Here is a 27,845-nt window from a genome sequence, read left to right as displayed (position 1 = left end):
AATTGGTCTATGTGAATACTAAAGAGCAGATTGCAGATATTTTTACTAAGCCTTTGCCTAGGGAGACTTTTGAATATCTCAGAGAGCAGCTTGGGGTTATACCCCCATCGATAGAGACTTAGAAAGTTGATGTTTGTCATCAATCGACATAATTAATAGAAAAATCTTTTATTTCGACTTTGATGAGGAGAGCTACTTGTCAGGGGGAGTAGTTGGTATTTTGTAATAAGTTCTATAAACTATTTGTATCTGGTTTATTGTATTGCTTTGGTATTTGATGTCAAAGGGGGAGAGATATTATGCATTTTTTTTGGGGAGAGAGATATCTTTTGGGAGAAATAGTTCCTAGGGGAGAGAAATTATGTATTTTGATTTTTGGTTAATGATCTCTTTGGGAGATTGTTGGTTTTTGGTTTTTGGCATTTCTGTTTTGACACTTTGAAGGTTTTTCCATCTTGTGTTGCCATCAATGCCAAAGGGGGAGATTATTGGTATTTTGGATATGTTGATATGGTTTTGTCATTGATGTCAACACTTGTCAACCTTATCAGAACTTGGAGTTTCTTGATTATGTTCACCTGCATGATCAATGATTTATGCACAGTCACGGTATTTTATTTATGCATATTCACTGGTATTTGGTCTATTCAGGTTTGCATAGTTGTTGTTACTAGAAAATAGGTCCAGGTTATGCACTGGCAAGCATATTTATTCCAAATCATCATGACATGTTATGGAGATGATTTATTAATATTGTAAATGCATTGAGAAAACATGATGCATCAGATATCGATTTATTTGTAATTGATTTTATTCTAATATCTTTTAGTGAGTCGACCTATTCAATTGGTCTTAGGTTATGGTATAAATGTAAGATCTCATTTCTAAGATTGATATGTGATTGGGAAAATGAATGTAATAAGGTATATGCGAAAATAAGTAGAGCTATACACGCAGACATCATTTGAAGGTTGAAGGAAGGTTCTTGTGAAGGCAATCAGAACTAAACCTGTACTGAATCCAGCATATAAAGATGCTATTTTAAGTAGTACATTATCATTGGATTTAATCATCCAATTATAGTTAGTGTGACTCCTATTTTGTGATTGAACAGTGAGCTCTAGGCAGCTGGCCTTTATGCATGTGCAGAATCCATATTGTACACACATACTATCTGTAGTAGTATCATCTGGTTGTGGGTAAGGTTTCCCACCATGATTTTCCCCCTTGCAGGGTTTCCACGTACAAATATTTGTGTTATGTGTTGTGGATGTTATTGTATTTTTGTTTCATGCATTAATCTTTACCGATATTGCAATTAACTGCTAAACTATCTACTGACATTAAAGTTTGGTTTATCGACATTAAGCATTAAGTTTTGGTTAAGTTAATTTTGGTTTGAATTTATTGGACAACTGATTCACCCCCCCCCCCCCCCCTCTTAGTTTTCTCTGAGACCTAAAATTTTTCTCCTACAGATTCCACTGAGGAAATCTACTCACCTAGCCCAAATCTTTTAGGCTCTGATGCTAATTTGATGGGGTTCACCTAGCTTGCTCACACTTCACCTAGTTGGTGTTGCTCAATTCCACCAACTCTCTAGGTCTAGATATGCTCTAATACCTCCAATTCCTTCTCAATCTCTTATAGGGCTTGCTTCTTATCCATTTCAAGGTGTTTTCTTCAAGTGTTTAACTAGGAACGCTACCAATTCACAATGTTTCCCATGTGCTCATCATGGCTGTCTTGGCTTCAACTTGTCAATTTGACCTCCTACTATTGTGAATTGATGTAGAGGGGTAGAGGTGGATTCTAACATGTTTTGAATACATTTTGGGTCCATTTGAGGTTTGTAACCATTAGCTTTCTTACCGATTTCACCATTTTGCCTAGAAAAGGGCTACAAGGAATTAGCTCCATTAGGCCTCCAAAATCCGGTTTTCTAGGGCTTAGAGGAAAATGGTCCAAATGACCTTGGAACAAGGTTGTTTTTTCTTAAAATAATCACCTATCCCCTAGTGATTTTAGTGGTTTTTGGTTTCTCAACCCACCGTACAATGCCCTAACCCAAAAATGAGGGTTTAGAAGGGTTTCTAGGCCTCCTAATCGGCAGTCACTGGTCAAGTTTGGAAAATGAGCATCAAATGTTCTTTTCAAGGCTTCCCCTTGCATAGGAAAACTTTTATGAACTTCATGGACCCCTCCAAAAGGTTAGTTTGTGGTCTGTCATCCACTCCTACACTTTACACTCCAAATTCACCCTGTCTCCTCTAGCTGGGTTACTCTTGGACTCACCTAGAAAAAGGTGACATTCATATCAAAATTAATATTTATAACTTGTATCTACATATGTACACTATAAATGTGGCTTCCTTCCATGTCCCAATAGGCCGTGATGGTAGCACAGAGGGAATTCATGGGGCAACCATTTTACACAAAAATGCTATTTGCAAGCCAAAACTGGTTGTTTGCCAACAAAACCAAGAAAACACTAATACAACCTAGCTAAAAATCTTGAAATAAAACTAAATAATCTGAAACACACTATATAAACTCAATCCATTACTGGATCAATGGATTCAATCCATTTGTATTCACAAAATCAAAAAAATAAGCCAAAAAGATGACATACAGTCCAAAAATGAGTAGTTTCAGATTGTTGATCTTACAAAAACACAAATCCAACATTGGTAACCATGAAAGAGAAGTTTTTTATAGTCTTCCACATATGTGGAGTCATTATAGGGCATTGGACTATCCCTAACTCCATCGCTAAGCATTTTAGGACAAAAATTGTCATGACAACTTTCAAAAGTTGTCATGACAACTTTTGCAACTTTGCAATTTTTGCACTTTTTGCCTTCTCAACCTATGAAACCTATTCTAAGTCATTAATCATGACTTTTAAAGAATTTATAAGACTATTTTAACCTTCCCTAATTCTTATACCAAGTTTTGACACTTTTGACCATCAAGAAGGTCAATTTCCTACTCAAACCACTACCTATGTACAAAATGCAAATGTACGAAGAACTAACTCAATCTAGGCCTACATTTTACTCATCACACTCACTCTTGGACCCTCCTAGAGTCCCTATTTAGTACCTGACTTGGCTAAGGTTAGTACAAGACAAAATTGAGAGAAACCTATAATCCTAAGTCCTAGGTGCTCCTGCACCAATTTCGATTTTATTTTCTATGTAATCCAATGGTCATACTTGAACCGATTTGTTTGTAATATCTAAGAGATGTTTAGGTTTTTGATGTGTTACCAACCTGATGATTTGTTTATAAGGTCGATGAGTTGTTTTGTTTGAGTGTTGGAAAACTTGTAGTTGAGAGTGAGAGAGTGTTTGCCAAACCTAATAATGTATCTGAAGTATGTGTAGTGGTAGATAGGAGCATGAAAAGGATCTGAACAAGAAAGTGTAGTGCTATTCAAACAGATCATCAAACCCAAGTTTTTTTTAAACAATTACAACATTAAATCCCCTAACCGGGTAAGCTCTAACAAGATTGATTATTCAAATCCTCTAACCACATGATCCATTACCTTGGATTCTAAATCCTCTATTGAGGTTACTCCTAATAGGGTATTGCTTTTAATAGGACATTATAGTCAATCCCTTAATTGGGTGGTCCCCAATAGGATCTGTTCTTAACAAGACTTTTTGTAAAGATTTAATAGTCTAGGCTCCTAAGAAGGTGAACTTCAGACAAGTTCAGAATAGTTGTGGGTATTGTTAGGAACTAGAAGGACAATTGAGAAGGGGGGTGAATCAGTTGTCAATAAATTATAACCCAAATGCAAATTATTCCAACTTAAACTTAGTGCCGGTAAACCAAACTTAATGTCGGTAAAACAGATTAACAGTTATAATAGTACTGGTGTAACTTAATGCATGAAACAGAAAGGAAAACAACATCCACAACACATGACACAAATATTTTGATGTGGAAACCCTAGAAGGGGAAAAAACATGGTGGGAAACCTTACCGACAATCAGATGATACTAATGTAGATAGTAAGTGTATACAAATGGGGCCTGCACATGCAGAAAGGCCAACTGCTTAGAGCTCATTGCTCAAACACAAAATAGGAGTCACACTGACTACAGTAGGATGGTTAATTCCTATAATAGTGTACTACTTCAAAGTAGCATCTGTAATGCTAGATTTAGTACCGGTTTAAGCTCTGACAAATACCTTCATAACCTTCCTTCAACCTATAGATAATTTCTGTGTGATTCGCACAAGGATCTTCTTGTATGATCTCCAATATTCACACACACACACTCATACCATTACCTTACCATATCTCTTAAATGAGATCTTATATTTATTTATACAAAACCTAAGACCTTAACATGAGGTCGGCTCCCTAAAGATATTACATTTAAATCAATTACAAAATAAGTCTTGATGCGATACAATATGTCGGCCTCAATTCATTTACATAATTATCCAATCAATAAACCATTTCCAAAACATGTCATACTGATATGGAACATGATATCTTGTACCGCTCCATAACCTAGACCTATCTACCAGTAAAGGCAAACATGTCAACCCGATTAGACCAATAAGAAAAACACCAAATCCAAACATCCAATCCATATCTTAGACATAACCAAATGATCTCTAGATGATAACAAGTCATTATCACTGCCGGTGAACAATATAACTTGCCGATGAACATATATCAGTGACTGGGCATAAGCCACTAACCATGTCGGTGAACATAATGTGCCGGTTCAACAATAAACTTATATAACAAGAGTGCCAAATCAACAATGTAGACCTCCAGAAGGATAAGTGTTGACATCAATGACAAAACCAATGCAACACATGACGTAGTCATCCATAATATCAACAATCTCCCCCTTTGGCATTGATGGCAACACTAGATGGAAAAACATCTAAGTGCCAAATCAGAATGCCAAAAACCAACAAACCAACAATCTCCCAAAATAGATCAATACCAAAAATCAAAATCAAAATACATCTTTCCAAGCATAATGTTCATCTGTCCCCAAACTACAAAGTTTTTCCATAGATATCTCTCCCCCTTTGACATCAAATGCCAAAGAAGTTAAGAATCAATATCAGAACATAACATACAACTAACTACTCCTTGTTAGAAGTAGCTCTTCTCCATCAAAGATAGAAAAATATTTTTTTGTTAGTCTCTGTCGATTTGATGCCAATCTTCAACATCTAAGTCTCTGTCGGTGGGGAAATTACCCCAAGCTTCTCTCTAGTACACATGAGGTAAATTTTCTTCCATTATCATGGTTCTTGCTGCATCCAGAATAGTTATGTTCTTTCTTTCCGCAACTCCATTCTGCTGAGGTGTTCAGGGTGCTGATAGTTGTCTTTTGATCCTATTCTCTTCACAGAATGTATTCAATTCCCTAGATGTAAATTCTCTTCCCTAATCAGATCTCAAACATTTGATTTTCTTTCCAGTTTCATTCTCTACCATTGCCTTGTTGGCATTTTTGATGTTCATGTTGTGATTGTCATTGATGGACACACACTTTCATTAAGATCCTCTTCATATGTGTGAGTTAGAGCACAACCGATATTTGTTCCAACCGGTATGTTGTATTATAGTCTTTAGACTATTGATGTTTTGCAGAATGTGTTTACTAGTCTGAAGCGGCATGTCAACCCCAAACAGTTCATGTATACCAAGCGGTATGAGGGATTAAAGTGGCATAACACATTTTTACCAGTCTTCATTTTGACAAACTGGCAATCGGTATTTTGTATGAACCGGTAATACTCTGTGATGAGTTACCAATCGACATTTTGTGATGAGTTACCATCCACCAATCATTTGACGGTGCTGACTCTCTGGCGATGCTTTTTGTGTCATGTTACCATATATGTCCAGATGCATTGAACCTAGGAAATTGTATTGTAATCCTATTGGACCTACATGAAATCAGATTCCTTTATAAGGACATCATTTCTAGGATTCTAAGGTTGTTGTTGTTGAGGTTGATGTTGTTGCTAGGGTTCAAGGTAACTGAAGAGTTAGAGAGAGTATGAATGTGTAGAAGACTGAAGTAATGCTATAATACATTAAGATCGAGCTATCAAGGATCTAACCAAGCAATCTGTTCTATTTGCTAGATCACTCACTTGTTGATTACTCACATCTTCGACAAGTCTGTATCCCTTAATTGGGTAGGCCCAAAAGCCTCTTGTAAATCCTCTAACAAGGTGGTTCACATCTATGGATCTAAAATCCTCTAGCAAGGTAGTCTTTAATCGGACTTATCTCCTAATAGAGGTTGAGATTCATAACAAGATCTATTCTAGTAAAGAACATTGTAAGACCTTAACCGGTTTGAACTTAACCGGTCTGGTTTCTATTCTACAAATAGTTACTTGTGAGTTCCATCTCACCATGGTTTTTCCCATTTGGGTTTCCACATCAAAATCTCTTGTGTTATGGTGTTTGTGCTTCTGTGGGTGAATGCATTATTATCTATTTGGTTTGCATGTTTGTTAACTGGTTTGTCTGCTAAATTGTCTTACCGATTTACTGTCAGTCTTGCAAAGTGTTTAAGTGCAAAGATTTTTGGCATACTAATTCACCCCCCCTCTTAGTATTCATCAATTGGTATCAGAGCCTGCCTTTCTATAAGTTTAACCACTTGGAAAGAGATATGGGGGAATACACCTTGAGGGAACTTACTCAACGGCTCACTCAGTTTGAGCAAGCCTATGATGATCTTATGGTCAAATAAAAGGCATCTCAAGCAAAAAGGAGAGAACATGCAGAAAAGCTGATGGAGCTATCTGAAAATAGTTTTGTAGATGATGTAGACATGGAAGCCCTAATTGTAGAAGTAAACAAGTTGAATGAATCAAACTCCAACCTAAGAAAGGAGTTGAAAGGACTGACTATCCGGATGTATCAAGAGCTTGAGAACCAGAGGAAAGCTGAAGATCTGGTGAAAGAAAGAGATCATGAGATCTCCAAGCTGAAACAAGAGATCAGTGCCCTGACTGCTCAACTCCATGCTAGCAAAGTGGAAAAGGACAACATGCAAGGTGAACTAAATAGTGCCATCTCTGAGAATGAAAACTTGATGGAAGCAAATGCTGCTATTTCCAAAGAACTCTTTGAGTCAAAGGAAATACTTGCTAAGTTCAACAAGAGTACTGTCAAGCTTGAGCAAAAGCTTGAATCTGCCAAACCGGTCAAGAATACCAATGGACTTGGTTATTCTAGTCATGAGGAAGGTGAGACCTCTGGTACAAATGTTGGAGCATCAAAGAAACAATTGACATTAAAGGATCAAGGTAAGCAAAAGTTTAAACCTATTTACTTTAACTATCTTAAAGAAGGACATATTGCAAATGTGTATAGGAGTAAGGCTTACAACAATTTTCCTTATTTCCTAAATGATAAGCCTAGATCCTATAGATTCAATTGTAATTGTTATACATGCAACAAGTATGGGAATAGAGAATTTGAATGCAGGTCTATCATGAATGACATTGAAAGATATCCTCAGAGGACCCAAGGAGTTGGTCCTGAACCTTTTGTGAACTAGAATCACAACCAGTTTAATGTCTTCAATCATCAGCCAAGAAGTAGTGGCTATGAAGTGGCAATCAGATGGAGAGAAAATTGTATGATTTGTCATGGTCATGGTCACACTACTGGAACATGCAGAAGGAAGAATGGAAATATGAACAATGGACCTTGGAGAGCACCTGGATTGGTCTGCTATCACTGCAACAAACCGGGTCACATTGCTAGATTCTATAGATCAAGAAAGAACATATCTAATGATATACCAGTCACTCCAAAAGGAGACATTGATGTTGACACCATTCAAGTGGATATGAACAAAACCTGGAAGAAGAAACCAGTGGTGTTACAAGAGGAACTAGTTTCTGTACCTAGTGTGGAAATATCGGAACAGACAAACTAAGCCTCAGAAAAGCTTAGGGGGAGCAAATGGCAAAATGTTTCGAACCCCCGGTTGACACCTGTAAAAGACCTTAACTGGTATGTGATACCTATCACTTGGCAGAAGACCGGAAATGGTAAAAAGGAAAATTAGGGTTTATGCCCTAATAAAGGAGCATTAATGGCGGTAGGTGAGAGATATGTTTAAAGGCATTTTTCAAATCATTTCTCACTATCTGTTTTCGAGGAAAGAAAAGTTTTTCAAAGAGCAGAGCGACGAAAAGGTGATTTGAGCTGAGATCTTGAGAAACTGACAAACTGCGAAGGAGATTAAAATTCAAACTGCAAATGGTCAAGTGGAGAACACAAAGCGGTGATTCAGCAACCGACGGAGTGTGGAGTGAAGGAGAATTGGAAAGCCCTAAATTCATGTGTTTTAAAAAGGTATTTCTCGAAGTTCTTAAAGTTTATATCATGGCCTCTGCATCTCATACCAGTTCTAGTGCATCTATTGAATCTGAAAGTTTTATTCAACGAAAGTCCAAGTATAATGCTCTATCACAAGTTCCAACTAGTGTGATAGTAGAAGAGGGAATTTCTAACTACATAGACTACAAGATTGAAGACCTAGGGTCTCTAGCTATCCACTCCCAGTTAGATTTGTTTTGTGGCAAGGATAAGAAAATCAAACTGGAGTATAATATCTTGGAGATGAAGAAACTCCACAATGCTGTCTACTTTCTGGAAGATTTTACAGAATATCACATAAGAATCATTTTGAGCAGAGTCCATAGTGACAAGATGTACCTGGAGAGGACACATGATATTATGCCGTAGGAAATTCATGTAGTCATCAATTTCTGCAACACAGGGGAAGTGCCAGCCCTAAGGACAATAAGCAAAACTGAAATGACAAGGCTCACTGGTTCAGTGAGTGACTCACGAGGCATGACAATCAACTCCATCAAGGATGATCTGGTTAAGTATGCCTACATGGTGATAGGCTACTAGACATTCTCTGCCAGTAGAATTAACTCTGTATCTACTACAATGGTAAATACCACTTACCAGATGATTAAGGAGGACACATCATTTGACCTATGCATTGGTATGTAGAGGCAACTCTTGTCAAACCTGAAGTCGATCAAATAGGATAATGCACAAAGGTTTAAGTTCGAACAACTACTGGTTGGGTTGTTCTTTTACTTTCAAGGATACTTTCTAGGAGTAGGAGATGTCCAGTGGTCTCCTGACCAACCAGTAACCAAGCAAATCAAGGAGAGAATTCAAGCAATTGGAATCGGTTACCTTGATGTTCTGAATAAGTATTTTGATGAGTTCAGACTAAAAATGAGCCAAAGGATGAGGATCTCAGGTGATATCGTCAAGAAATATGAAGATGACATCTACTTCACCATCCAAGTAGATAAATGCATAATGGAGGTTGTTGAGCCTAGACAGGAAGAAGTAGAGCCAATGGGCTATGAGGTGATGTATGAAATGCTGGAAGGGTATGCCTCTACCCTTATTGCCTCACCGCTTGATCCTAAGGCAAAGAGAACCGACACCTACCTAGAGAGGATAGCACCGATTGAGGAACCACCAACAAAGAAAGGAAAAGAACCTACAGTAAAGAAGGTAAAGGCAATGCCTGCAGCGTCCGCACCAATTACTACTGTGACTCCAAAAGTGACCAAGTGGTCACTAGCCAAAAAGAAATGGGAAGCAGCACTGGCTAAAGTCTTCGAGATGAAAAAAGAACACAAAAAGAAACTCTTTGGACTTAGAGGAAATTGTGTCTGAGGAGTAGCCCAAGAAGGCAAGACAGACAAGAAAGAAAACAAAGAATGAACTGGTAGCGTCTGCACTGGTAAATATTGATATCTCCTCATATAAACCTTTGACAAATTGTCAAAGAACAATAAAGAATATTAGGAGAAAATTATTACATGATTTAGTAGACTACTATGATGATTTTAGTGATGAGGAGAAAGAAGAAGTACTATAGGAGATTATTGTTTATTTGTGTACAAATGACTGGTCGCCATCAGAGATTAAATCTTAGACACTGGATTCTTTGTATAAGGCATTAGATAATAAATGGCACATTGCCATAGAAAAGGAACATGAAATTAAGGAGAAAGTTTTTGCTCAGTACTTTCCCAACCTGTCAAATTCTGAATTATTTGATGTTATTGACCAAAATAAAGGTCTCTTCTTCACTAGAAGAAGAAGACTCTAGCTGTTAGAAGGAAGAGTTGATGATGTCGAAAAGGACACTCATCAGTATATGGTAACCGCTGTATAGACTCACAAAGCACGTCTAGCCAACCGGCAAGCTGAGAAAGAACCAGTTATATCCAAACCAGATGAAGCATTTGATGATGAAGGAAATCTAGTTGTTGAACCAATCGACACCATTGATGTCGATGCTTTGGATGCTAAGGATGTTACCCAAGAGATACCATCTGAGGCAACAGGACAGGAGCATCAGGCTGAACAAGAGAAGAAAGCCGAGTATAGAAAGGAAGCGGTGAAGGAAGAGGCCAAGAAGAAGAAGAAGGAAGAAGAAGAAAAGAAGAAAAAAGATGAAGAGGAGAAAAAGAAGAAGGAAGAAGAAGAAAAGAAGAAAAAGGATGAAGAGGAGAAAAAGAAGAAAGATGAAGAGGAGAAGAAGAAGAAGGAAGCAAAGAGAAAAAAGAAGGAAGAAGAAGATAAGGAATAGGAGAAGTCAAAGGAAGCAGAAAAGAAAAAGGATGAGGAAGACAAGGAAGTAGAAAAGAGGAGAGAAGTGAAGAAGAAGAAAGCGAAAGAGGACAAGGAAGGAGAAGTGGTGGAGAGCACCTAGATGGAGACTCTGAAGGCAACCAAGAGTCAAGCTAAACCAGCTAATCTCACCAGTCCTATAGATCTCCAATCTGCAAGTGAAATGGAGCTAATGCAGAGCATCAAGGTAGCTCAAGAGTGCCTTGAAATCATTCGACGGAAGAAGGAGCAGGATGTAATCCAAGCAGTTGTGGATATGCTTACTGATTTGATACCCGGTACAACTCTTCCAAACACCGATTCATCACTAGCTAGACTTAAGCTCCTATGCACAGTAGTAGATGATAAGGTGCAGAGCCTTGAAGAGGCGAAAGAGGCTAATGTCAAGAAGGAGCATCAAAAAGCTCTTAATATAGCTCTAGTGAAGAAGTTGAATGAGCTCTGGATTGAACTGAAGAAAGAACAAAAGGATATAAGGGATGCTTTGGATGAGGGAAATCTACTACTTAGCAAATCTGTCAACCCCATCTATTCTATGATGATGTGCTAGCTCAGAAGAAAAAGATTCAAATAGACTTATAGTTCTACATGAGCACATTAAAGACACCTTATGATTCCTTTGCAACTTATGGGCAAACCATTCACCGGTTTCACATCCATCAGCCAAAATGGAGTAAGAGATCAACACACGGTCTAGAGATTTGCAAGAGCTACAACTGGTTCTACTCCCACATTTGCAAATTCTTCATAAGTGTTATCTGAACCTGGATGCCTTGACAGTTACATAGGAGATGAGCATAGTTGATGCCATGGAAGAACAGGTCTCCTAGATGCAAACAGAGAAAGAAGTAGCCACATCCCTACTTGAGTCCTGGTCTCTATCGATGAAACAATTCTTGCAAGAATATAAATCTATTTTTGATAAGTATTATTCCTTGTTGTCATAAACTTTTATTATTTTAATATCAAATGGAAACAGGTTTGTTCAGTGGTACTTTGTCATTGTTGGCAAAGGGGGAGAAGTACTCTATCTATATTGGAGAAGTATAGGGGAGAAGTATCTGGATTAAAAATTTTGCTATATGCTTTGATATATGCTCTGATATCTCAATGTTTATGCTCTATATGCAAAATTTTTATACATCATATTGTTAAAGGGATAGTGTATATGCTCAAGGGGAGCAATTTTGCTAATGGCATGTTTTTGTTGTAAAACACTTAGATGTCAAAATTTTATTTTCCTAAGTGTTGCCATCAATGCCAAAGAGGGAGATTGTTGGCATTTTTGATGTTCATGTTGTGATTGTCATTGATGGACACACACTTGCATTAAGATCCTCTTCATATGTGTGAGTTAGAGCACAATCAGTATTTGTTCCAACCGATATGTTGTATTATAGTCTTTAGACTATTGATGTTTTGCAGAATGTGTTTACCAGTTTGAAGCGGCATGTCGACCCCAAGCGGTTTGTGGATACCAAGTGGTACGAGGGATTAAAGTCGCGTAACACATTTTTACCAGTACTCATTTTGACAAACCAGCAATCAGTATTTTGTATGAACCAGTAATACTCTGTGATGAGTTACCAATCGACATTTTGTGATGAGTTATCATCCACCGATCATTTGATGGTGTTGACTCTCTGGTGGTGCTTTTTGTGTCATGTTACCAGATATGTCAAGATGCATTGAACCTAGGAAATTGTATTGTAATCCTATTGGACCTACATGAAATCAGATTCCTTTACAAGGACATCATTTCTAGGATTCTAAGGTTGTTGTTGTTGAGGTTGATGTTGTTGCTAGGGTTCAAGGTAACTGAAGAGTTAGAGAGAGTATGAATGCATAGAAGACTGAAGTAATGCTATAATGCATTAAGATCGAGCTATCAAGGATCTAACCAAGCAATCTATGCTATTTGCTAGATCACTCACTTGTTGATTACTCACATCTTTGACAAGTCTGTATCCCTTAACCAAGTAGGCCCAAAAGCCTCTTGTAAATCCTCTAACAAGGTCGTTCACATCTGTGGATCTAAAATCCTCTAGCAAGGTAGTCTTTGATCGGACTTATCTCCTAACAGAGATTGAGATTCTTAAAAGGATCTATTCTGGTAAAGAACGTTGTAAGACCTTAATTGGTCTGGTTTCTATTCTACAGATAGTTACTTGTGAGTTCCATCTCACTGTGGTTTTTCCCATTTGGGTTTCCACGTCAAAATCTCGTGTTATGGTGTTTGTTCTTCTATGGGTGATTGCATTATTAGCTATTTGGTTTGCATGTTTGTTAACCAGTTTTTCTGCTAAATTGTTTTACCGATTTACTGTTGTAAAGCAGAAAATCGCGATCGAACCCTAAGTGTTCCCCCCACCACTCCAAGGAGAAAGGGGGTCACTAGGATTGACGGTTTTCACTTAGGAGGGACTTTACATTCAAAAGAGGGGTTGAAACCCACAAGATCCAATCCCACACAATGCAAGATTGGATTCTAAATGAGTTTCAAGGGTTGTGACAGCAAGGCTACCCTCTTTTGTAAAGAATGTAGATAGAAGGATTAAGCTAGGAATGCATGAAAAGTGAGAAAGATTCACTTATAAAAAGAGATAGGAATATGGGATGAAGCTGCGGACCTGGAATTAGCAGTAAAATGTCAAGATGGTGCTGTCCTGCAAATTTGAGTGAAAGTTGATGGGACAATGGCGCCCCGCGTGAACACGGTCCTCCAAAAAATCCGCGAAACGAAGGGGGATCTGTTCGTCTCTGTACAAGGATTCCAGATCTTCAATTATAGCTGTGTACCTACAACCTACACACAGAAAAGCGAGGATGATTGGGGGGTTAGGGATTAGGGGTTTGCCCTTAGGTCAAACCCCAGTTTTGGAATTAACCAAGAAATGAGAAATGCTGTAAATGTAAATGATTGTAATGTAAACAAGTACTGATACCTTGTTGTAAGAATGTTTGCATTCTTACATGCGAAGGTGTAAATGTTGTTGTATGTTGTATGTTGTATGTGATCTCCTCTTCAATGGTTGAATCCTTGTCTTGAATGCAACACTTAGCCTTGAATGGAGACTTAAAATGATCAATTGCTTGAAGGAATGCTTGAAAGCTTGAATGCTTGAATGTTTGAATGTCACTTCTGCGTTTTTTCCATCTACCCTTTTTGAGAGGGGAAATGTAGTTTATATACTTGCCAATTAGGGTTGAAAGGCTGATTTTTCCAACCTTGGGCCGACATAGCAACCTTATTTTCCAATTTGCAAACTGAAAGATTCGAAGCCCCATAAGAGACCGGGCCCAAAATAGGGCTAGGGACCAGGGCGCTGGGTGCCATGGTCCTGGGGGACCAGGGCACTGGGCACCATGGTCCTAAAGGACCAGGGCGCTGGGCGCCATGGTCCCACCTCCAGGGACAGCAGGGTGCAAGGAGGATCAGGCCAGGGTGCTGAAAAATGCAGTTTTTGATGCCATGAACAAGTTTCAGGGTCTCCATTCAGGTTCCATGTTGCATTGCCATCGTGAAGACCCAAATGCAGTCAAAATTGCAAGTGTCACAATTTTAGGATGCTACATTTAGCCCCCACTTTAGCGGGAGTATAAGCGTACGCTCATACTTCCGGTAAAGTACAAGGAAACAACATTGAAAGACTTTCACCACATCAAGGAGGCAAGACACACCAAGCCCCGAGTGGACTAAGGATCTTACGACTTCGATTGACAAAGTAAAAGGGAAGATCACGAGGGAGAACCATGACTGTCAGTAGTAAGGTTCCCTCACTATGAGTCATGCAAGAAAAATACCAAAAATTTTCAAGGCAAAGCTAAGTTCGCCTAGAAGTTTTCAAGTATCTTGAAGAGATATGGATGAAGTGTATGCCCCCCTACGTTAAAGCGATCGCACATGCCTCAACGGGGGTGATTTATTTAAGGTAGTGATACACATAAGAAATGAGAAGGGAAAGGAGCACGTTATCACAAAGATTTAGCCCCCAAGTGTGAGATAAACCCAAGGATAATAGACACAAAGCATGAATCACGAGGGGACTTCACTTTCCTTGGGGTCAGTATGCTATATGATAATTCATGTATATCATATGTATGTATGCATAATTGTTCTTCATTCCCCAATCAAGGAAGGTCACCTAGAAGAAGGGAACACATGTGTTTTTTGAGTCAACATGAGAGAGACCAAAAGAGATCTCAATGCTTTGCATCGTCCTCAAGTAGACAACACTAAGGACAACAAATAGAAGAATGAGAATAACACATAGAAGAAGTAACAAAAGAGAGGAGGAGAGAGTCTACTATGCTAATGAAACTAGTGTAGCACGTCATCCACCCCTCGATGTTGCTGATCAATATTTGGGGAAGGCAGGGAACACGCTAGAGGAGGAACATTCAACACAGCAGATGGAGCTATCACAAGATCCAAACAAGGGCTATGTTCATGTTCCAAGCCACGTTGTTCTTGTCTAGGAGCTAGGATAAGTGCTTTAGAAAATTCGTTAGATAAATGGTTATCAACATCAACATATTCATATTCACCATCAGAAGCAAGAGAAGTAACATTTTCATCATGAATAACATTTTCATCTATATCATCATCAAGATTTATAAAAATAGGATCTTTAACTCGCACAGGATCAAAACCATCATGCATCTTATGTTTAGGAGATTTTGGAGAAAATGGAATAATGCTTGTTGAAGGTGTGTTTGAGGATTGCAAAGTTTTAGAAGCAGCTGCTTGAGCTCTAAGACGACGCTTTCATCGACGTTCACACGCAGAATGATTTTGTCTAGTCTTAGTAGGAAGTTGAGAAGATTGAGGAGGAGGAATGTTCTCATCCTTATCACTTGGGTGTTTAGGCTGTGGTCTTTTAGGCTGGATAATAGGAGAAGAGGAAGGTCTCTTCTCTTTATAAAAGGAAGGAGGAGGAACTGCTCCATATAAAGGAGGAATATTTGGTTTAGGAAGGAGACCAAGTCCATCATGATGAGGAGGTATAGGTCTGCTTTTAGAAAGTTTATTAGACATAGACATAGTCACATCCATAGGAATGGGTTGGGAATCTTCTTGAGGAAATACATTAGTTTTATCTTTCAAAGGAAGAACTTCCTTCTCAAGAATGATAGGAATATCAAGTTTGGGTGTTCTAGGTTCACTTAGAGATAGGATCATATCTGTTTTCCACTTTTGATAAGATTTGAAAAGATGATCACTTCGCGGAGGAAGAGATTGGAATTGTTTAGGCCAAAAATAATCAATAGGAACGCTAGAAGTTCTTTCGGCTGGTTTAAAGAGACTATGATTGACAGTAACAACTTCACCATTATAGGGAAATTTCAAACACTTGTGAATAGGAGAAGCAATAGCTTTCATGGAAGATAGCCAAGGATAGCCTAGCTTCACACAAAATTGTTCGGATGAAGGAATAATAGCAAAGTTCACATCAAGGGATTTGTTATGGACCTCAATAGGTAATGTAATAGAACCAATTGCAGGAGAAGAAAATGCATCAAATAATTTCACAATCACATCTATTTTGTCATAGATCACTTGATTCAATTGCAAAGTAAAATGAAATTCTTCAGTAATAACATTAACCATGCACGAAGGATCAATAAGCACTCCACGGCAAGGTGTATTCTTGACTTTTGCAACTATGTATAAAGGACCATCAGGTGCCCTAATAGTTTCACTACAATCAAATGTGATGGAAGGTTCTTTAGGGTTTTGTTGCTGCTCTACAAAGTTAATCACATTCGGAGTCATAGACACAAGACCATTAGATGAGAAAGAGGAATCATTAGTCTCAATCACATTAGAGGTATGAGAAGGTAATGGATCAGTAAAATTTTTAAGATTTTGGTTAGGAGGAGCTACAAATGTGTTGCCTTTATCATTCACTCCTGAAACAGAGATAGTATTATCATCAATCAAATCTTGAATTTTACCCTTTAAAGAAAAACATTTTTCGGTATCATGCCCAGGTTGACGATGAAATTGACAAAAATATTTGTTATCAAAATAGGGTGAATTAATCTTTGCAGGATCTATTCGCTTTATAGGAGGGAGAGTAAGCATATTTTGTTCCAATAACTTATTCATAATACTATGCAATGATTCATTCAAAGGAGTAAACTTTCTTTCTTTCTTGAAAAACTTAGAAATAGGAGGCACACCTGCTGCATTCACATTGTTGTTGATGATGTTTTCATTGAATTTAATGGACTCTCTATTCGGTTTAAACTTCCCAAATGGTTGTTGACTACTATCACCCTTATCACTCGGAGCCATAGGATTTTCTTGTTCCATTTGACTCACAGTCAGTTGATAATTGTGAAGAGTCGCACACAACTGTTTTAAAGAAGTAAACTCAGAAAATAGAAGTTTTTCTCTAATGTCTTTTTGTAAATTAGAAATAAAGATTCTTTGAATATCATTGTCAGGTCTGGAAAAGAGATTTGAGCATACATATGCTTATATCTACCAATGAAATCAGTCACTTTTTCTTTAACACCTTGTTTACAATGCATTAAACCAATCAAAGTAACTTTAGGACTTATATTGTTTTGAAATTGTTGAATAAAAGCTTTTGCAAGTTGTTCGAAATAAGTAATAGAATAAGAAGGCAACGAGCAATACCATTGTAGGGCTTTATCTCTTAATGTCCTAGAAAATAGTTTTGCAAGCAACCTTTGGTCATAAGCAAAATTGGTACATATTGTTTGAAAAGTCTTAACATGTGTTAGAGGATCACCTTTACCATTATAAAGCTCCAAATGCGGGATTTCAACATGCTTGGGAGGGATAGCTTGAACATTGTCAAGAGAAAGTGGGCTTGCAACATCAAATGTGGGCACACTAAACTTAGATTGATTCATAGAGGCAATTTGTTGTTGTAAAGAAGAGACAGTTTGTGCAAGATTGTTAATGGTTGCTTCAGTCGAAGAGTTCATATTAGATGTGTTAGATTGTGATGGAGGTATTATGTTATTGAAAGAAGGTATTGATTGAGAGTAAGGTGGCGGGACACTATGATAGTTAGTCATAGGAGATGATTGGAAAAGAGGAGCACTACAAGGAGGAATGGAATGGTTAAATGAATTGCCCCCTTGTGTCATGTTGATTTGTGAAGATGTAATAGGGACACTCATTGAAGGAATGAATGAAGAAGTCGGATTGAATGAAGGAAGAGGGTTGATTGAAGAGGAAGGATTGCCCCCATGACTAGTGATCATAGGCGAAATGTCTTGTATTGAAGTGGTCATTATGTTTGATGTAAAAGTAGGTACACTAGCAATAGAAGTCATTAAAGGAATAGAATGATTGACTTGAGTAGGAGGTTGTGTATAACCTAAAGTTTCGGCACAACTCTTCATAGGCATCACATTCAAATCCACAATGTGTGTAATACCACACAAAATATCAATTCCATTCTTATCACTTTGAATCATACATTTTAGACCCTCAATTAATGAAAGAGCTTGACTATCGGGATACTCTTGAGACATCCATTGCTGAAAATCATCAAATTGGTTATCCAATTTCGAAAGTTGTTCTACAGAAACCTCATGGAGAGCTTCTTCATCATTAGGAGGATTAGAGGAATTACCCGTGTCCTCGTTAAAAAGGCCATTCAAATTAGGTTCCATCTCCTCAGTAATTAAACTTTGGAAAGACTTAATTCTAAGGCTTCGTCTAACGGGAATAGTGTAAGTAGGGCTTATTGTTGTAAAACTCATGCACTAGAGAGAGAGAGAAGATTTTGAATTTTAGAGGTAGCAAATTTCAATAAAATCAGCCAATCTCCTAGATTTAAGCTGTTAAATACAATCAGGACAATCTCCCGAAATTTCGAAAAAAATGTTAGGGACCGTGGTGAACGGAGTGCACACGGTCCTCGCAAATTCTTTCAAAATTTTCAGAGATGAAAGTTATGATGATTTTAAAGCTAATCTGAAAAAATTGAGTGATTTTACAATTTGCAGATAGGCCAAATTAAAGTTGCAATCTCAAAATTGAACCCTACCAAGATTGTTGAAAAATGCAAAATTTGAATTTTGAAAAAGAGAGGGAAACTAAAATTTTGAATTTTATGATTTTAGAGGGAATACTAAAAGCAATGCAGGTTTTGAAATTTAAAAATTGACTCAATTTCACGCAAAATTCAATTTTGAAAGCGGAAATCAAAGTGGGTATAATTAAACACTTAATTTCAAAAGTCACAAATTGCAAGAATTTGAATAAAGCATTGAAATTTCAAATGAATGCCAACACACTTTTCAAATTTAGGACAGTAAGAACACAATTTCGACACAAAATTTCAATTTTTAACAATTTTTGAATGATTAGGAGCCTTAATCCAAGCAATCACAAGACCAACTTTGACTTTAATTTTGAAAGTGTTGTTATTGATAAAATTAGCCAAAATTTTGGATTTTAGCAGAAAAATACAACAAGATCTAACTCTCAAAATTTCAGAAAAAATGTCAGGGATGATTGCGCTCGGGATGCACATGGTCCTCGCAACTTTTTTCCAAATTTTCAAGGATGAAAGATATTATGATTTGGTTGCGAAATCCAAAGTTACAGCCGATTTGGAGATGTTTTGATCAGTGAAATTGTCGGTCAAAGGTTGAATCAAGAGGGTTTTAAACATTAGGGTTTTGACACTTAACCACTTAATTTTCAGAATTAAAGTACAAATAGGAATTGATAATTTGCAATAGAAGGGTAGATCTAAAACAAGCATTAACAATTAGACATTTCACAAGCTTAATTACTAAAAAGAAAATTTAGGGTTTTTATGCAATTAACCTCTAAAATTTGCAAAAGATCAAACATGGAAATGTAATTAAGGCATCCAATTTTCAGATCTAACCATGAATAATTAGAAAGGATGTTCACATCGGGTTCACCAAAATGTAAAGCGAAAAATCGTGATCGAACCCTAAGTGTTCCCCCCACCACTCCAAGGAGAAAGGGGGTCACTAGGATTGACGGTTTTCACTTAGGAGGGACTTTACATTCAAAAGAGGGGTTGAAACCCACAAGATCCAATCCCACACAATGCAAGATTGGACTCTAAATGAGTTTCAAGGGTTGTGATAGCAAGGCTACCCTCTTTTGTAAAGAATGTAGATAGAAGGATTAAGCTAGGAATGCATGAAAAGTGAGAAAGATTCACTTATAAATAGAGATAGGAATATGGGATGAAGCTGCAGACCTAGAATTAGTAGTAAAATGTCGAGACGGTACTGTCCTACAAATTTGAGTGAAAGTTGATGGGACAATGGCGCCCGACATGCACACGGTCCTCCGAAAAATCCGCGAAATGAAGGGGGATCTGTTCGTCTCTGCACAAGGATTCCAGATCTTCAATTACAGCTGAGTACCTACAACCTACACATAGAAAAGCGAGGATTATTGGGGGGTTAGGGATTAGGGGTTTGCCCTTAGGTCAAACCCCAGTTTTGGAATTAACCAAGAAATGAGAAATGCTATAAATGTAAATGATTGTAATGTAAACAAGTACTGATACCTTGTTGTAAGAATGTTTGTATTCTTACATGCGAAGGTGTAAATGTTGTTGTATTTTGTATGTTGTATGTGATCTCCTCTTCAATGGTTGAATCCTTGTCTTGAATGCAACACTTAGCCTTGAATGGAGACTTAAAATGATCAATTGCTTGAAGGAATGCTTGAATGCTTGAATGCTTGAATGTTTGAATGTCGCTTTTGCCTTTTTTCCATCTACGCTTTTTGAGAGGGGAAATGTAGTTTATATACTTGCCAATTAGGGTTGAAAGGCTAATTTTTCCGACCTTGGGCCGACATAGCAACCTTATTTTCCAATTTGCAAACTGAAAGACCCGAAGCCCCATAAGAGACCGGGCCCAAAATAGGGCCAGGGACCATGGCGCCCAACCTTATTTTCCAATTCGCAAACTGAAAGACCCGAAGCCGCATAAGAGACCAGGCCCAAAATAGGGCCAGGGAACAGGGTGCTGGGCGCCATGGTCCCACCTCCAGGGATAGTAGGGTGCAAGCAGGATCAGGCCTGGGTGCTGAAAAATGCAGTTTTTTGATGTCATGAACAAGTTTTGGGGTCTCCATTTAGGTTCCGTGTTGCATCGCCATCGTGAAGACCCAAATGCAGTCAAAATTGCAAGTGTCACAATTTTAGGACGCTACAACTGTCAAACTTGCAAAGTGTTTAAGTGCAAATATTTTTGGCATACTAATTCACCCCCCCTTCTTAGTATTCATCATGCCTTGTATATCTTGAATTTCCCAAAAGCTTCTGATTTCTCCGCGAGAAAAGAAACCCAACACATTCTAGAATAATCATCAATTATTAGCATAAAATATCTATCACCCTGAAGACTTCTTGTTCTTGCCGGACCACATAAATCAATAATATTATTGGATTTCTCAAAAATGCTTTTAAGTGTTGTTCTAACTTCTAACTTGCTTTCCCATTTGACATTCCTTACATATCGGATTATGAGGTTTCACAATCTTAGGTAAATCCCATACTACCGTAGTTTAACTAATCTTTACAATGTAATCAAGATTCACATGACAAAGTCTCTTATGCCATAACCAAATTTCATCAATATGAGCAATCAAACATGTCTTATCACTCGTATTCAAATGAAAGATATTACCTTTAGTCTGATTAGCGGTTGCAATCTCCAATTCAGTTATGTTTATGATTTTATATTTTCCATTCTTGAATTGTAACTAAAATCCTTTTTCCACTAACTGACCAACACTCAAAATATTATTATTTAAACCTTCAACATAATAAGCATTGTCAGTATTGTGCTTACCATTGAAAGAAATAGTGCGTCTTCCTTTAATTAAACAAGCTTGGTCATCTCCAAATCTTACTATACCTCCATTACATTACTGAAATGAGGGTTGACATGATTGCCTTTACTGACAGATAGGTCTAAGTTATGGACCAATACAAGATATCATGTTCCAGATCAGCATGACACATTTTAGAAATTGTTTATTGATTGGATAATTGTGTAAATGAATTGAGGCTGACATATTGTATCGCATCAAGACTTATTTTGTAATTGATTTAAATGTAATATCTTTAGGGAGCCAACCTCATGTTAAGGTATTAGGTTTTGTATAAATAAATGTAAGATCTCATTTAAGAGATATGGTATGGTAATGGTATGAGTGTATGTGTGAATATTGAAGATCATAAAAGTAGATCCTTGTGTGAATCATATAGACATTATCTAGAGGTTGAAGGAAGGTTATGAGGGTATTTGTCAGAGCTTAAACTGGTATTGAATCTAGCATTGTAGATGCTACTCTGAAGCAATACATTGTTATAGGATTTAACCATCCTACTATAGTCAGTGTGACTCCTATTTTGTGTTTGAGTAGTGAGCTCTAGGTGGTTGGCCTTTTTGCATGTGCAGATGCCATTTGTATACACTTACTATCTACGGTAGTATTATCTGATTGTGGGAAAGGTTTCCCATCATGGTTTTTCCCCTTACAGGGTTTTCACATCATAATATCTATGTCATATTTTGTGGATGTTGTTTTCCTTTCTGTTTCATGGATCAAGTTACACTGGTACTGTTATAACTGTTAATCTAGTTTACCAACATTAAGTTTGGTTTACCGCTACTAAGTTTAAGTTGGAATAATTTGCAATTGGGTTATAATTTACTGACAACTGATTCACCCCCCCCCACTCAGTTGTCCTTCCGGTGCCTAACAGGTATTCATCCCCACTGTGGTTTTTCCCATTTGGGTTTCCACGTCAAAAATATTGTGTCAAGTGGTGAATGCTTTTGTGGTAATTTTTGTTGTTGAATTGCTTAACTACTAAATCCACTTTGATATGTTATGATAACCGACAACAAACAGAAATATGTTTTAACTACTATCAGTAAATTATTTGAATGGTCAAGATAAAAGGTTTGGTGAAGTTTCAAGTTTTTTTACTATTAATCTATTATAATAGTCAATCAGTTTAATCCTATTAGTATTATTGCATTTGAAGTTCAGTGTTGAAACCAATCAGTTTAGTGTTTGTCTTGAGAGGTTGATTTTAAGTTTTGTGAAAGATATCAAGTTTTCTATCTACTGATTTACTCACCCTCTCAGTAGTTGACCAGATCATTATTCTTTCATCATACCATCAATTGGTATCAGAGCATTTCAGGTCCTCTAAGGTCTAAGCCTTATAGCTTGAGGTAAAGATATTGTAGATCATGATGAATAAAGAAGGTCTGGAGTTTAACAGAGAGAACTACAGGATATGGAGTGATAAAATGAAAATTTATATCAAGAGTCTTGGTAGTCAATACTGGCAATATGTTGTTACTCAATATGTTGCACCTAGTGAGACTATGTCTTATGATTAAAAGAAAGAGCAACGGGAAAACAATCAAGCTCTAGAGGCTATTATCAGTTCTTTGTGTAATGTAGAATATGTTGATGTCCATGGTCTAGATACTGCCTATGAGGTATGGAACAAACTTGAGGAAATCTACAGCAATGATGAGCATGTGAAGATTGCCAAAGAATAGAGTCTAAGAGGGAAATTTAATGACATGCAGATGGATGAAGGTGAAAATATCCAACAATATGGTTAGAGGATAAAAGATATAGTCGGTGAGATCAAGAGCGTTGGTGGTAAAGTGGAAGATGCCATAGTGATTAGTAAGGTGTTGAGAACCCTACTACCGGTTTATGCTATCCGAGTTGCAGCCATTTAGGAGCTAAAGTCAATTGATAAAACTAACATAACCGTGGATTCCATCATTGGTAAGCTTACTAATTTTGAATTAAATTGTTATGATGGTAGTGCTTAGAAATATGAGTCCGCATTTAGAGCTTTAGTTTCTAACCCATCTATGAGGAAAAGTAGAGATGTCAGTCATAGTTATGAATCTAGATCCAACAGAGAAGTTGATGATGAAGACAACCTATTTGAGCTTGAAGAATTGTTGGCTAAGTAGTTGCTCAGAGGTGCTGGTAAGTACAAAGGTAAATTACCTTTGAAATGCTTTGCTTGTAACAATATTGGATACTTTGCAGCTAACTGTCCTAATGGTGACAATGAGCACAAGCATGACAAGTTCATGAAGTACAAAGGTAAAGGCAAAAGAGATTGTCTTATTGTAGTTTATGGTGGTATCACTGATGAGGAATATGAAGGTGGTGCTAATGAAGACATTGTCTTTGTTTCTATCAAAGATGAGCCATCTGATCAAAAGGCATTACTGTCTCACATGGATAGTTTTGATGATTGGATCATTTATAGTAGTTGTTCACACCACATGACCGATGACCGAAGAAAATTTCTTTCTTTGAATGAATTTGATGGAGGAGTCATGAGATTCGATAATGACTCACCCTGCATGGTAAAAGATAAGGGAACTATTTCTCTTAATGCAAAGAGAAGTGCAAATGATGTCTATTGGGTTGAAGGATTAAATCACAATCTTTTGAGTATTGCACAACTCAATGATAGAGGTTATCCGTTGGAGTTTAAGAATGGTATGTGCAAAATCTATGGGAGAAAAGGTGAATTTATTACAATTGACAAGAAGACTAAAGGTAACCTTTCACCTAAATCCTAAAGTCAACAACTGTTTAATTGATAAGATAGATGATAGTTGGCTTTGGCATAGGAGATTTTGTCATATAAATTTTGATAACATTGTCAAAGTGAGTAAGTCCAAGTTAGTGAGAGGTTCACCTCAGTTGGAAAAACTAGTTAATGCTCTATGTAAGGAATGTTAGTTGGGAAACATAAAAACCTCCACTTTCATGAGAAAGTCTTTTTTAGCAGAACTCTTGTCAGATCTGGTTCATATAGATCTCTGTGGACCCATAAGGACAAATTATTCAAGGTGATAGATATTTTATGATCTTCATTGATGATTGTTCAAGGATGATGTGGGTCACATTCCTGAAGGATAAGTTAGAATATTTTGGTAAGTTCAAGGAATTCAAGGCCTTAGGAGAGAAGGAAAGTGACATGAAGATAAAGTGTTTGAGGATGGATCAAGGCGGTGAATTTACTTCTGAGCAATTCACTAGGTATTGTGAAGAAAATGGTATCAAAAGTAAGCTTTCTGCACTAAGGACACCATAGTAGAATATTATTACAGAGAGGAGCAACTGGACCATTGTTGAAGCTACTAGAACGATGTTGATTCAAGGAGGTGTAGCAAAAAATTTCTGGAGAGAAGCTGTCAGTACAGTTGTCTACACTATGAACTAGATATTGGTAAAAAGAGGTAAGGAAAATACTCCTTATGAATACTGGTATGGTAGATCACCTAATGTTAGTTATTTTAGGATATCTGGCAGTAAATGGTTTATTAAGAGAGGTGACTATGTTAGCAAGTTTGAGGCTAAGAGTGATGAAGGCATATTTCTTGGTTACTCCACCAAGAGTAAGGCCTACAAATGTTACAACAACCGAACTCAAAAAATCATTGAAAGTGTTGATGTTCGAGTGGATGAGAATTTGGAAGTCTCAAGGGAAACTAGTGTGGAGAAGAAGGAAGAAGATCCTTGCATTCTATTTTTGGAGCCAGAACTGGTGAAACCTGAAACTGGTAAAGAGAATATTGTTGTGCTAGTTCAACTAGAATAGGTAGAATCAGAAGATGATGATGATAATGAAGAAGAACCTTAAGATAATGATCATGTTATTCTGAGGTATGTGAGACTCGATCATAATCCTAGCCATATTATTGGAGATAAAGATGTTGGAGTGCTAACCAGAAGAAGAATTAGAGAGAATTATTGCATGATCTCCACTATTGAGCCTAGAAAACTGCTAAGGAAACATTTGGTGATGATCATTGGATCAAAGCTATGGAGGAGGATTTTGATCAAATTGAGAAGAGCAACATGTTGGTTCCAAAAAATGGATGACAAGTTTACACTGCTATGGGGCAGAGACCAAGCTGATTTCTTACAAATATCTATGGAAAGACACCTCCAACTATCAATATCTGTCAAGCTTGGATCGATAATAACAAGGACAGAGAGTCCTTTTGCACTTTAGGCTCTATAGAACCAGGGAGGGTGATCCCTTCAATAAGATATCTTGCTCTCTGCAACGATACTCAGGAACTTACTGAAAAAAGTAGATTATCTCATATAAAGACTCGATAGAAAGGGAGAATGCTCAATGATGACAAGTCCTTCAGTGATCCTCAACCTTAAGCTGGAGTATGAGAGAGGGTGTGACAACTTTCAAAAAATATGTATAACTTAAAAGATATTCTGATATTTATTTGACTCGTTCTGAGAGATCATAAAGAAAATGAATCGAAAGCTGAAAACCTAATAAAAATTTTGAGCGAATACCAGTTCCTTATTCATTTGGGTTACAGAATACATGAAAAATGTTACTAAAAATTTTATAAAAATTCATCTAATAGCTAATCTAGCCTAAAACAATATTGCCTTACAATATTGTTCTGCTTATAATCCTTCATCTGAACTACTTATCAGATCCTATGGAAAGTCTTATTTTCTCTGTAATCTCATTCAAACATTTCAATTAACCCCTTGGACTAAAAAATTGAATGAAAGAATACATACATTATAACAATGCAACAAACAAACGAAACCCTTGATCCCATTTGCTTAAAAGAAGATAAAATCGCACATAGGAGAGTAAAGATTAGGAAAATATATTTTCATTAATATCATAAGCTATCTTTTATTAGATGATAAGCAACAAATTCAAATATAGAAGTGACCCACTTTGAAAAAGGGAACCTGCAAGTGTTCTATTACTTTTTGCTCTAAAAATCGACATTACAATCCCTGTTTTTTCCTACGACTCTCTAGAACTACTTTAGACCTAATCCTGCATAAAAGATCTATTTTACAGAGATCTTTCTCAGAGAATTCAGACCCTAACTAATGGCCTTGAAATACCTTTTATAGAAGACAAGGGAGCGACAAGCTTCAGGCCATGAGACACTTGTCAACAAAATGGAACCTTAGAGGTTGTACACAATTCTATTATAAATCACTCCTTATCCGTATGCTAGCACTCGTCATGAGGTGGAACCAAAATTTCTAACTGATTATTGGTAGAAACAAAAATACTTCAGCAGTGTCGATATCAACCCGAAACACCCAGATGGAGTGTGAGATGCTTAGTTTGTTCCATATAATTTCTCTTCCTGAAAAGGAAAAAAGACACCGACATGAAACAAGACTTCCCCCACCCAAATTAAAGGAAAATCTCCAACGTTTATGCCCCAGATCAGAGAAAATAGAAAGAGGAACTTAGGGGTAAACAAGATTCATTGAGAATGTAATGCAGCTTCTATGTTGTTGTAGAGATGACTGGCTACCATTCGTCCCACAAAAAAATCCTTCTTTGAGTTGCCCATGAGCTCCCTCTTGGAACACTCTGCCAACAAAAGGCAGCATTAGAGTAGGGAATAGGCTTGGGGTGGCTTCTTGAAAAGAAAAGGATTTCACACCCCATCTGGAAATCCCCTAATCTTTCACATCCCCTCTAGAAATGAACAATATCATACCAGAGAAAGATAATCGATCTATTTTCACAAAATATGCAACGAATCCATTCATAATTCTTTTTGAACACCATCCTTTCATTGATAAAGAACTGTTCTCAAAAAAATGAGAAACTTGTATTTGTTTCTACCCATTTTATCATCTACCTAGTGAATGTATAACCAAAAATTCTCTTCAATGCAATGGTGCTAATCCATGTGAAAATCATCATCATCCTAATGTCTTCTGCTTACCTTGTCAACTATGGATTTAAGCTATCATGCCTACAACTTGAGGCATCACCATTTTCTTGGTCATCATTCCATTGCCACCTGCATGTATTCACCTTATGTAAATGATTTTATTCTAATCTTATTCCTTTTCCAGTGTACAATCTCTTATTTTAGGATCTCTGTCAATAGACAAATCTTTGAATTCATCAGAGATCTTGTGATCCATCACACTTGAATTGGAACCTTATCCAAATCCTTTCACATCTCTAGGACATCATCTCTGACTATCTAATCGATCCTGAATCAACAAGTTTGAATCCCATTCAGTATAATTTTTCCCATGAGCTACGACCGGTGCCTC

This window comes from Cryptomeria japonica, chromosome 5 (genome assembly GCF_030272615.1).
Source record: "Cryptomeria japonica chromosome 5, Sugi_1.0, whole genome shotgun sequence".
Taxonomy (NCBI): Eukaryota; Viridiplantae; Streptophyta; class Pinopsida; order Cupressales; family Cupressaceae; genus Cryptomeria; species Cryptomeria japonica.
The sequence above is the reverse complement of the archived record's forward strand: the minus strand, read 5'-3'. Positions refer to the sequence as shown.